The sequence below is a fragment of the Nicotiana tomentosiformis genome, chromosome 2 (genome assembly GCF_000390325.3).
Source record: "Nicotiana tomentosiformis chromosome 2, ASM39032v3, whole genome shotgun sequence".
NCBI lineage: Eukaryota > Viridiplantae > Streptophyta > Magnoliopsida > Solanales > Solanaceae > Nicotiana > Nicotiana tomentosiformis.
Window position 1 is genome coordinate 157192521 of NC_090813.1, and position 13874 is coordinate 157206394.

The window sequence follows — 13874 nt, forward strand, 5'->3', positions numbered from 1 at the left end:
AGCTTATAGCTAACAACAGGTTATTCAACTTTACAATTTCACGGGACGGATCAAGTCACAATTCCTTTGGTGCACGCCCACACGCCCGTCACCTAGCATGTGCGTCACCTCCAAAATAATCACATGACATAAAATCCGGGGTTTCATACCCTCATGACTAGATTTATAAATGTTACTTACCTCAACCAGTGTAATTATTTATTTCGCTATGCCCTTGCCACGAGAATTTGTCTCCGAAAGCCTCGTATCTAGCCACAATTAATTCGAATCAGTCAATACAAATTATTTTAATTAATTCCACAAGGAAATACTAATTTTCCCAATAAAATCCGAAATTAACTCAAAAATTGCCCGTAGGGCCCACATCTCGGAACCCAACAAAAGTTACAGAATATGAATGCCCATCCAACCATGAGTCCAACCATATAAATTTCACCAAAATCTGACTTCAACTCGACCCTCAAATCTTCAATTAAAGTCTATGAAGATTTCTACCATTTTCAACCCAATACTTACCCATTTGAACTTAACTATCCTTCCACAACCTTATTGGTATGTATACATAATACTCTTACACCCAAGAATCATACTATAAATCACCCATTTTTATTCCAAACCCGAAATTGAAGGATTGAGGAAAGAAATTCTTACCTCTTTGAAGCCCTAGCAAGATCCTTGTGAAATCTTCAAACCTTGAACAAGAATTGATGGATAAATGACTAAGTCTTCACTTTATCTCTCTAAAATGCTCTCACCTCTCTCAAAAATATCAGATTTTGGCTAAAAAAATGAGCTTCAAGGGCTATAAATCGAAGTTGGGTCGGGTAAAAAATTAGAAAGAATGGAAGCTCCGACGTAGTTAGGCAGTCGTATATGCGATCGCATAACAGGATTGCGGTCCGCATACCGGCCGCATAATTTGGCCTCCAAAGCTGGGCGTTACTGACCCGGTCTGCGGTCATTATGCGGTCCGCATACTTGTTCTGCGGTCGCATAATGCACCGCAAAATAGGTCTGCGGTCACATAGTGCACCGTAGATTTTTCTCAAATCTTGCCCCTCTCCTGATGTGGCCTCCGGAACTGGGCAAGGCTGCCTCAGTATGCGGTCAATATGCGGTCCGCAGACCTGTTCTGCGGTCTCATAATGCACCGCATAACTAATCTGCGGCCGCATAATGCGCTGCGAATTTTCCTCCACACTTGCCCCTCTCCTGATCCACTCTGCGACCATTATGCGGTCCGTAGAGTGATTCTGCGACCGCATAGTGGTCGCATAAATGACCCTTTTTCCGGCAAAATATTTCCTTTACACATCGCTGCATTGTTCAACCCAAAAAGTCCGAACCGTGGTGAGCTGGCTCGCCGCGAGAAATTTCTATAATCTTTGTACTAATTGATCTACCTCGGCACCACCAAACCTTAATTTTCTTAGCAAAATTTCTCCGAGGTCGTTACACATAAGTTAGCAACCGCTCATCCTTTTCCACTTAAATTCTAAACCTTGGAACTAAGCGCTCTAAATCATTTCAAAGCCTCACCGAACCCAAACCAATTACCCCGGCAAGCCAAATAACAACTGCAATTCACAATTTGGGCAGTAAATGGGAGAACAGGATTGCAATAGTCAAAATGACCGGCCGGGTCATTGCACACGTGCCACATGTTTAGATAATAACATGGTTCTTTAATTTTACTACTTCACAGGATTTATTCAAGACACACTTTCTGTGGTGCACATCTATATGTTCGTCACCTATCGTGTGTGTCACCTCCAAACAATTCATATCATACCAAATTCGGGGATTCATACCCTTAGAACCAAGTTTAGAAGTGTTGCTTACCTCTAACCGTGTAATTCTTTACTCCACTATGCCTTTGCCTCGTGAATTGCCCTCCAAACGCCTCGAATCTATCCACAAAAAAATTATTTCTGTTAATAAAATTTATTGGAATTAATTCAATGAGAAAATACTAATTTTCCATAAAAATCTGTAATTTAACTCAAAAATCGCCCGTGGGGCCCACATCTCGGAACCCGACAAGAGTTACAAAATCCGACAACCCATTCAATTATGAGTTCCACCATACTAATTTCACTCAAATTCGACTCTGAATCGGTGTTCAAATCTCGAAAATTCATTTTATGAAGTTTCTACAATCCTCCCCAAATTTCCACCTCAAAGTACTAATCATATGATGAAATCATTGATATATTCATGTATATTAACTAAATCCGAGTTAGAATCACTTACCCCGATGAATTTCTTGAAAAACCCACGAAAAATCGTCTCCAACCGAGCTCCCAAAGTCCATAAATAAAATAATAACCTAAACCTAGGATATATAGTGCACCTCTCGGATTCTCAATACGCTAACCGCGCATTTCCACCGCCCCCGCGAACGCCTCACCGCGGTCCATAGAATTCCAACCGCGGCCGCGAAAATTTGGTGGCTGCACTGCTAAACTTTAGTATTTTGGCCATAACTTTCTCTACAGATGTCCAAATAATGACATCTTTACCTTTCTGGAAACTAGACACGAAGGGCTATAACTTTCGTTTTTAAATAATCTCAAAATTCCTTGTGGATCAAAGGATATAGGCTTCCGAAGTCGGACCAACGGACTGCAGAACTTTCTGGAGCACTTCCGCGACCAAATTTACGTGGTACGCGCCTCCTCCTCCGCCCTCAGCGAAATTTTGCCGCCCTCAGCGGAATTGTTGCCACCCTCAGCGAAATTTTAAGCACGAGAACCATGCCTTAGTTCCGGTAATGCCCGGACTTGCTCAAAACTCATTCGAAACCTCCCGGACACAAACCATATATGAATTTCAATCATAAACCACGCCACGGACCTGATCGCACACTTAAAACACTGAAAAGAGGTCGTCTTGACCCGATATTGACCATGGCCAAACTCCCAATTTTTCTTTACTTTACAAATTTCTCAACTTCTATGTTTTGCGCTGAAACGTATCAAATCAATCTGGAATGACTTCAAATTTTGCACACAAGTCATAAATGACTTAATGGAGCTATTCCCATTTCCGGAATCAAAATCCGGCCTCGTTATCAAAAATTCACCCTTTGGTCGGACTTTTCCAAAATTTAATATTTTCCAACTTTCGCCAAAATGTGTCGAATTGCCCTACGGACTTCCAAATCCAAATCCGAACATACGCCTAAGTCCGAAATCATCATACGAAGCTATTGCAATCATCAGAATTAAATTCCGAGGTCGTTAACACATAAGTCAATATCCAGTCAACTATTTCAACTTAAACTTCCAACCTGAAAATTCATTCTTCCAAGCTAACTCCGAAATACCTTAAAACCAAACCAACAATTCACACAAGTCATAATACCTCGTAGGAAATTATTCAAGACTTGAAATAGTTGAAAGGAGCGTAAATTCTCAAAATGACCGGTCGGGTCGTTACAATCTCCCCCACTTAAACATACGTTCGTCCTCGAACGTGCCAAGAGTTGTTTCCAAGCCATCACATCACTATTCCATCTACCACACACATATCTGGGGGTGATCCCACATCACCCTATTCTATATAGGCCTGATCACACAACATAACTAAAAATCATTAATTTAACGTTAGCCCAAAAACCTTGGAGCCCAATTTCTAACATCCAGAATTCTTTCCAAGATCTAAATCTTACACATCGCATAAGTCTGAACAAGCTGTATCAAGCCATAAACCCATATATAATCACATTACATACTACACAACTCACATGCTCGCAACACCATTCCCGATCACAATCACAGTAATTACTCCAAACCAACCAAGTACAAGTATTTAAACCCCGCATTCAACAGAACCTCATTCCAAAACCTTCGAACACTGCCAATGATGAAAGAAACAATCAAAAACTCATAACCACTCATCGGATCAACTAACCATGGAGCTCTCTCGCCCTAACCAGAACCATAATCACTTTCTAAGCCGTTTTAATATTATACTCCTGAATGTACCGTACTCAAACCTGATAGTACCCATTCTAGGTCCAATGACCTTATATTATTAAACACAAATATCCTATTGACATGCCACACCAATATAACTCAATCCACAACTGCGCAACCTCGTACCCAAAATGGAAGATGTCTCAAAGTAGAGAACCGTATTGTAAGTTCAACAAGCACCGCCACAACTGTAATGCTATAAGCTCATTATATATAGTAGAACCAAGACACACAAATTTAATAACAGTATCCAACTCTTCTAGAGCTCACATTAACATCACTCGCACGGACAACTCACGTGCTATGGTATCAATATCTGAAACCGCACGGACAACTCACGTGCCAATAACATAATCCGCTCGGCATGGTCATATGCCTTTAATTCAAGCATAACATACGGGAGCAATAAAATAAGTACACATGAACCATCATAACTGATCACAATTCCAGCACTCGCATGGCTATCACATTCTCCATGCACGATCATCCCGCTAGGAATATTCCCATAATTCCTCCGTGCCATATAGCAATAATTCAAATATCATCAGTTTATCAACCAGGTGAGTATTTCAATACCAATGAACATCCATAAGTCAAAACACAATGCGCCTTTTGAAATGCGCACCCTTCTCAGGGATTATCGAGCAGTTATAACATTCATCTAAATATCTAAAATTGACCATTATGTCCAAAATTCGTGATCTTCCTTTCAAGAATGAACTGCCACCTTGTACATGTAAATCTAAATCCGGCACAACACATCACATCTATCATGTGAAAGGCACGAGAATCTCATTATAAACTCTGAGTCACCAGCAAATTACATACCCTATTAGTTAGAAACCTCTCTCTCGAGTCATCCACTCTGCTCAAATCTATTTTATTCCGCCCCAAACGGGCCGAAAGATATGTGCTCCTTAAGCATGATCAACACTCAAAGAAGTAACCCTTCCTTAACACGACCAATCGAATTCATACTTAATGCACACTACATCCTTCAAAATAACAATTTAATCATATCATAAAGTGCAATATAACCCGCATTCAAGAAATTTTCTTACTCAAGTCATCTCCACCTCTGCAAGTCGTAACCAACCCACAAGTATGCCTTAAACAAAAACTAAAATTTAACATATATCCATGAAATTGAATTGTCAATAGCAAACTCACCCACTTGGCTCAAAGCCATAGATTAAAATACTTGATAACTCACAATACCCATACTTTATTACTGCCTTATTACCGCAGTCAGTTCAACAAAAAATACTTCTCAAGCTCAAGACACACCAACCATAAAATATCTCAATCATCCGCTAATCTCACATTCATTCTCTTAACACTCAAGTCAACTTTCTCAACTAGATTCAAATTCAAGTCTCAACACATACACCCCGCTGGCAGAAAGGAAACTCTCTATTCACATCGTAAGGAACACACTTACATAAATTACTATGCAGGGGATAACCCACCTGCTTAGTCTCAAATTGGCATCTTGTTATACCCTTTTGCAGCCACAATTACTATGAAATCACTTAATCTTTCTGAGTCCAAACTCATTAATCACACACGAAAATTTAATTTGCCCCAAAATTTAACAATGTGAAAGATCTTTCAAAACATTCACACTCGAGATTGTACATCACATCAAAGTGAAAATAAAGCACCCAATGGCCTTCCTTTACATGTCAAGGAAACACTTCCCGTCACATTCAAATCATCTTAACACATTCCGCAGTTACATCATACTCATCACAAAGCCATTCCACCGCTCATCGAGCCACAAATTCCACTCGTAAGGACATTACCGGACATATGAGTCAAAATGTATAGATTACAATTGAAGCTACCGAGCCTAAGCTGCAGTATAAACCTGGTCTCAAGTCCTCCAGACTGGCCCATCACCAAACACAGAATACACATCTTGAACCTCGTTCATAAAATCACAAGCCGTCGATGCACAACTGATACCGAGCGCTCATGTGCGCATGCAAATGTGTGGAAGGAATTCAAAGAGTTATGTTTCAAGCTGAATCAATTCCGCACGATAGAATATAAGAAAGTGAAATTTTTCTAAGGGTTCTGTAACCTCTCAAAGATAAGTACAGATGTCTCCGTACCGATCTGCAAGACTCTACTAAACCTGCTCATGACTCGCGAGACGTATGTCACCTAAGCTCTGATACTAACTTGTCACGACCCAATATCTCACCTATCGTGATGGCGCCTATCTCAATACTAGGCAAGCCAAAAATTCCAATAAACCACCATTTCTTTTGAATTTGAAAACAAAATAATTAAGTTCAGCGAAAGAAATATCAAATATTTCAAATATATCACTCCCAAAACCCGGTGTCACTGAGTACATGAGCATCTAAATGAATACAAAGTCTGACTGATAAACATCACTGTCTGAAGTATAGAACGGTATAATAACTAAATGGGAAGGGAATCAAGTCTGTGGTCGTGAAGCAGCTACCTTGATACTCTCCAACAGAAATAACTCCGAATTCTAGCAGTCGCCATATCCGGGAGCACCTGGATCTGCACACGAGGTGCAGAGTGTAGTATGAGTACAACTAACTCAATAAGTAACAAGACTAACCTCTGGGCTGAAAGAAATGATGAGCTCCGTAGATACAGTCCAGTAAAAGTAATGGTACAGAAATGTAGGCATGCTTTCAAGTTCAACAGTTAAACTCAATACAAGTGAAATAGATCAATACTGCATGATATGAGGTATAAGACATCTCAATAGAAAGACCTCATGTAAATACTGGTCACAAATTATCCGGTCACTCGGTACTATTTATGGCCAATCCAACCCAGGGGTGTTCCAACCCGTATATAAGTACACATCGACTGACACTCAGTCACTCAGTACCGTAAAAGGCCAATCCATCCCTGGGATAATTTATACCTAAATATAAATAATACCGACAAGATCCATGTCCAGATAACTCATTACAATACAAATAAGTAAGGCAAGTCCATGCCCTGGGAAAAATCCATCCCAAATATATATATAAGCAGTAAGTAAGGCAAGTCCATGCCCTAGGAAGTCCATCACGATTATCGATGATCATCTGCGCTCACTGGGGGTATGTACAGACTCCGGAGGGGCTCTTTCAGCCCAAGCGTAATACAAAGCCAATATGGCCTACTGCAGGCAAGCAGTCCCGATCCGTATAATAACAAAGCCTATAAGGCCTGCTGTAGGTGGGCAACCGCAATCCATAAAATAGTAAAGCCAATAAGGCCTGCTACAGGCGGACAACCCCGATCCAGAATATAGTAAAGCCTATAAAGCCTGCTGCAGACGGGCAGCCCCGATCCCGAACAACAATAATGTATAAAGCCATTCTGGCCTGGTGCAGGCGGGCAGCCCCGATCCATTTAATAATAACATATATAAAGCCAAATGTACTGCTGCGTTGCACAGCTCAATCCCATAAATATCCTCACAATGGACAATTATTACTGAGTGTTAAATGTATATTTTAGAACAATTAATTCAAAAGCATCACGACCCCATGGGTCCTTAAATATCGGCACATAGCTTAAATATGATCTTTATTACTAGCCTCAGCTAAATTCCTTTAACATGTGCCACATGTTCAGATAATAACATGGTTCTTTAATTTTACTACTTCACATGATTTATTCAAGACACACTTTCTGTGGTGCACATCTACATGTTCGTCACCTATCGTGTGTGTCACCTCCAAACAATTCATATCATACCAAATTCGGGGATTCATACCCTCAGAACCAAGTTTAGAAGTGTTACTTACCTCAAACCATGTAATTCTTTACTCCGCTATGCCTTTGCCTCGTAAATTGGCCTCCAAACGCCTCAAATCTAGCCACAAATAATTCATTTCTGTTAATAAAATTTATTGGAATTAATTCCATGAGAAAATACTAATTTTCCATAAAAAACCGTAATTTAACTCAAAATTTGCCCGTGGGGCCCACGTCTCGGAACCCGACAAGAGTTACAAAATCCGATAACCCATTCAATTACGAGTTTAGCCATACTAATTTCACTCAAATCCGACTCCGAATCGGTGTTCAAATCTCAAAAATTTATTTTATGATGTTTCTACAATCTTCCCCAAATTTCCACCTCAAAGTACTAATCACATGATGAAATTTTTTATATATTCATGTATATTAACCAAATTCGAGTTAGAATCACTTACCCCGATGAAATAATAACCTAAACCTAGGATATATAGTGCACCTCTCAGATTCTCAATACGCTAACCGCACATTTCCACCGCCCCCGTGAACGCCTCACCGCAGTCCGCGGAATTCCCATCGCGGCCGCGAAAGTTTGGTGGCTGCACTGCTAAGCTTTAGTATTTGGCCATACTATTCTCTAAAGATGTCCAAATGATGACTTATTTACCTTTCTGGAAACTAGACACGAAGGGCTACAACTTTTGATTTTGAATCATCTCCAAATTCCTTGTGGATCAAAAGATATAGGCTTCCGAAGTCGGACTAATGGACTGCAGAACTTCCTGGAGCGCCTCTGCAGCCAAATTTACGCGGTCCGTGCCTCCTCCTCCGCCCTCAGTGAAATTTTGCCGCCCTCAGCGGAATTGTGCCGCCCTCAGTGGAATATTTTCCGCCTTCAGCGAAATTTTAAGCACCAGAACCATGCCTTAGTTCCGATAATGCCCGGACTCGCTCAAAACTCCTTCGGAACCTCCCGGACATAAACCATATATGAATTTCAATCATAAACCATGCTACCGACCTGCTCGCGCACTTAAAGTACTGAAAAGAGGTAGTCTTGACCTGAAATTGACCATGGCCAAACTCCCAATTTTTCTTAACTTTACAAATCTCTCAACTTCTATGTTTTGCGCCGAAACGTATCAAATCAATTCGGAATAACTTCAAATTTTGCACACAAGTCATAAATGACTTAATGGAGCTATTCCCTTTTCCAGAATAAAAATCCGGCCTAGTTATAAAAAATTTACCCTTCGGTCGGACTTTTCCAAAATCTAATATTTTTCAACTTTCGCCAAAATGTGTCGAATTGCCCTATGGACTTCCAAATCCAAATCCGAACATACGCCTAAGTCCGAGCTCTCTAAGTCAAAGTATGAAAAACCCTGAATCTCGTATATATAGTGCACCCCTAAAATTCAAATTTTGCTGACCGTAAAAAAACTACCGCCGCCACGAACCTCACTCTGCGGTCCGTGGAATTCCCAACGCAGCCACGAAAGCCTCTAGCCCCTGGGGTCACGTCCCTAATCCGCTGTCCATGCTAGCCCCTCCGCTGACTGCGAAATTTCCACCGCCCCCGCAAACTTCCACCGCTGATCGCAAAATTCCGCCGCGGTCTGCGTTCCCAACATCAGAGACCCAACACCAGAACATCAGCAGTTGTTTTCAACAGATAAGCTCATCTGATAACTATTCGAAACACACCCGAGGCCCTCGAGACCTCAACCAAACATACCAACAAATCCTAAAACACCATACGAACTTAGTCGAACCTTCGAATCACTCAAAACAACATCAAAACACCAAATTACCCTCGGATTCAAGCCTAAGAACTTCTAAACTTACAAATTCGACAACCGATGCTGAAACCAACCAAACCACGTTCGAATGATGTCAAATTTTGCACACACATCATAAATGACACTACGAACCTATTCCAACTTTCGGAATTCCATTCCGACCCCGATATCAAATTTTCCACTACCGACCAAGAATTGCCAAATTTTCAATTTTGCCAATTCAAGCCTAATTCTACCACGGACCTCAAATCACATTCCGGACGCGCTCCAAAGTCTAAAATCACCTAACGAAGATAATGGAACCATCAGAATTCCAATCCGAGGTCAAATGCTAAAAAGTCAAACTTGGTCAACTCTCCCAATTTAAGGCTTCAACAATGAAATTCTTTCTTCTAATTCAATTCCGAAATACCTGCAGACCAAAACCGATGATTCAGATAAGTCAAAGTATATCATACGGAGCTACTCATACCCTCAAACAACCGAGCAAAGTGCAAATATTCAAAACGACCGGTCGGGTCATTACATCCTCCCCCACTTAAACATACGTTCATCCTCGAACATGCCCAGAGTTGTTCCAAAAGCCATCAAATCACTGTGTAACTTTCCCACGTATATACCCGGGGGTGATCCCACATCACCCTATCCCATACAGGTCCGATAGCACAGCATAACTGAAATTTCTCAATTCAACCAAGCCCACAAGCCTTCGAATCAAATTTCCAACTCCAAAATTTCCTATAAGATCAAAAGTTCGCATCTACATACCGTATAAGTCTGAACAAGTTGTACCAAAAGCCGTAATCATAACTCAAATACTCAATTTCACATACCGCATAGCTCGAATGCTCGAAGCAATGATTTCTAATCATAATAGCTGTTCAAATCAACCCAGTGCCGGTAATAAACCTCATATCAGACAAAACCCCATTGTAAAACCTTCGTACACTGCCGATGATGAAAGAAACATACCGAATTCATAACCATTGATTAGACCAACAGGTCATGGAGCTCCCGTTCCTCCTACAAGAACTATAGCCAATTTCAAAGTCATCTTCCAATATTATCCTCCCAATTATACCACAATCATATCCGATAGCATCCATTCTAGGCCCAATGACCTCGTCTCATCCAACACAACTGCTCTAGTGACATGAAACATTAATACAATCTAAAGCCACAACCCGTGCAATCCGTGAACCAGATAGAAACATTCCATATGTACCCAATCGTAAAAATGACCCAAACAGGAGAACCGTTCCGCAAGCTTGACGGGTACCACCCCGACGCCATGCTAAGAACCCATCACACACCGCAGAACCATAACACACGAATCTTACACAAAGGATCATATTCCCATATAACTCTGCTGCAATACGAGACCCTATCCAAATACTGGTCCATATGAAACACCTCAAGCCACCCTGCTAAAATCAATAACCATGCGCAATTCGACATCAAGTACCCAAAGTGCATTACCATAACCACGGAGAAGCAAATGACACCATACCACACAAAACCCAAAAGAACATGACCAATACGCCATCAACCAAGTAATATCCAATACTATTCTTGCTCAATTTTCGCTATAAGGCCACAATAGAACCGCACCATATGTGCATGTAACCAACGAATCACAACTCCTCTTAGCATAGAAGAGTAACTCATAGATCATTTCAGAACATGAATAAGCTCCACATCAACCGAAGGGAACATCCTTCAACCATAGCAGTATGGAGCCAACCAATCCGGCTCGGTGTAGAATACACATCCTAATTGGGCCTACCAATGGGCCCCAAATCAACTCTGGTCAGCCACCAATAAATAAATAACCTCTGAAAGTCCACAATGACTGAATCATAACACATTCTATCATCTGGCTAGCTCCGGCCACAACTTCACAATCCATAACCATGAAACAATCTGCTCCTGAGAACTCCCAATCTTCAATTCTATAGAACACACGAATCACCATATTTGATTCCACCTCCACTGCCTGAATGCCTAACACCTCTCTCATACACAATCATCCCACGAGAAATACTTAAAAAAAATTCTTCATTGTCACCTCACAAATATTTGAATATCAACAGTCGATCAACTAGGAGAGTGCCGCAATACCAGCAAAGTACCCATAAATCAAAACACACTTCCCTTCTGAGATATACACTCTCATAAAACCATACCAATAGTAATATCATTTACCTATTCATCTGAAACAGTCCATGTTGCCTAGGAATTTATGTCCTTCCCTTTAAAACTGAACTGTGACCTTGTACATGTAAATCTTATACCCGCACAGCACACCACATCTATTATGCCATCATGTGACAAGCATAAGAATTCAATTATCAACTCTGAGTCACTAGCAATTTATATACCTTATTAGTCAGAAACCTATTTCTTGCTTCTTTCTAGGAGGAAATCATAACACACAACACGTTCCATACACCGATAGAAAATATCTAGTTCAAACCATGGTAGAAACCATCATGAACACTTTGAAATCCATTTGCACATAACCAAGCTATCTGAACTGAATTCCTCTAACTCTACCAAGCCACACAGGTTGCCAAATCCGAGAGCATTGCCACGAAACACGTGTAGATACTAGCCACGTCATAAGTACCCAAAGAATCGATCATACCCATTATCGTGCTAACCCAACCTACTACTAAGTTGTCCTATTTCTCCAAGTCCTTTCCAAATTGCCTTCAAATTGCTACTTTTTCCTTGTTAGAATACTACTATCCTTTACTAAAACTTACCCCACGAACTCTAGCATAGAATCACACTGCCCTAAGGCTTATAAGCCGCTGAATTCCATTTTTATGTATCCCAAAGGTACCACAACCAAAAATGCTTACTCCGAAGAGTTTATGTGAACCTAAAACTGTTTTCTTCACCTTCTTGATACTGAAATGCATAATTCACAATGATATAAAATGCCACGAGTCTCGACACCGTTCAATGCAACTCCCAGTTTCCTAGCCATATTTATAAATCTTGAATCCATTAGAACCATTCTTGAGAGTCATCCACTCTACTCAAATCTCAAATTAACCGACCAAATGGACCGAAACGACCTGTGCCCCATTAGAACACCAATACCTAAGGGAAATAAAGAGTAACCCACGCTCCTATGCAACTGAGCAAAGTCCCGCTCCATGTACACTACGTTTCTTCGTGAATAACCATTCAATTATTTTATGGTCCTCCTATAACCATAGAGTGTAATACAACTTGTGTCCAGAAATTCCTTTACCCAAGTCATCCTCGATCTCAACCTCTGCAAGTCATAACTGATTCACCGGTACACCCCGAATTGAAACTAATACGACACATAAACGTGCAATCAACTCGTCGATAGCAAACTCCCTCACTTAGCCTTAAGCTGCAATTATATACAATTAGAACCCGCAAGGATTTCTCCTTCTTAATTACCAAGATCTCGCACCGTTTACCCCCCAGACTTCTCGAAGTCTTTTATTAAGATTTTCATGAACATTCTGAATCGCCAGCCACAATCACACACGCGACCTCCTACCGGGTAGCAAGTAATATTCCTCGCAAGAGCTTCATCAACATCACGCCACAGCTAGCTACACACAGGAGATAACCCACCTGTGGAATCCCTTACCGACATCTTCCAATGACACTGCACTGAGTGCAATGACCACGAAATATGTAAATTCTCCTGAGTTCATGTTCGCCCACCATTTGTATAAGTCTGCACTTTCCCTATTGACATCAACTGTACGTTCAACAATACCTTCCAAACTCAAGTCATGTTGCACTTGACACGATAATCAGATTTTCACGCCTCTCTTCATTTCAAACACACTCTTTTCTGCCATTTTAAATCTTCCTTTGTACAATATCCATCACTCCAAATAGAGTCTGCAGGCCAAATCATATACTAACACGATTCCAAACCATTCTACACTTTCTCAAGGTGCACGACTACCCTACCAGGGAATTCATATGCTAATCTGCCACTCTTACTTCGGTTAAATCATCTCCTTTAAGAAACTTCTTAACCTCTACTCCTCCTACTTGATCCGCTAGTACTTCAACCACCACGAAACGCTTCCCGTCATGTCTTCCCTCATACTTTGCTGCCCAATTGCTGCATCAACTCGAAATTCATCTCTGTCGTACCAGAACTAATAGAATGTTACCGCCTCTAAGTCTCTTCGAAGGTTATATTTCTCGAGCCATCAACCTCAAAATACCCATTCGCAACCACCATTACTACACAACCACTTACTCTTCTTGATTCCAAACTCATTTACAAACATGAGAATTTAATTTGCCCCAAAAATTTAACAACGTGAAAGATCCTTCA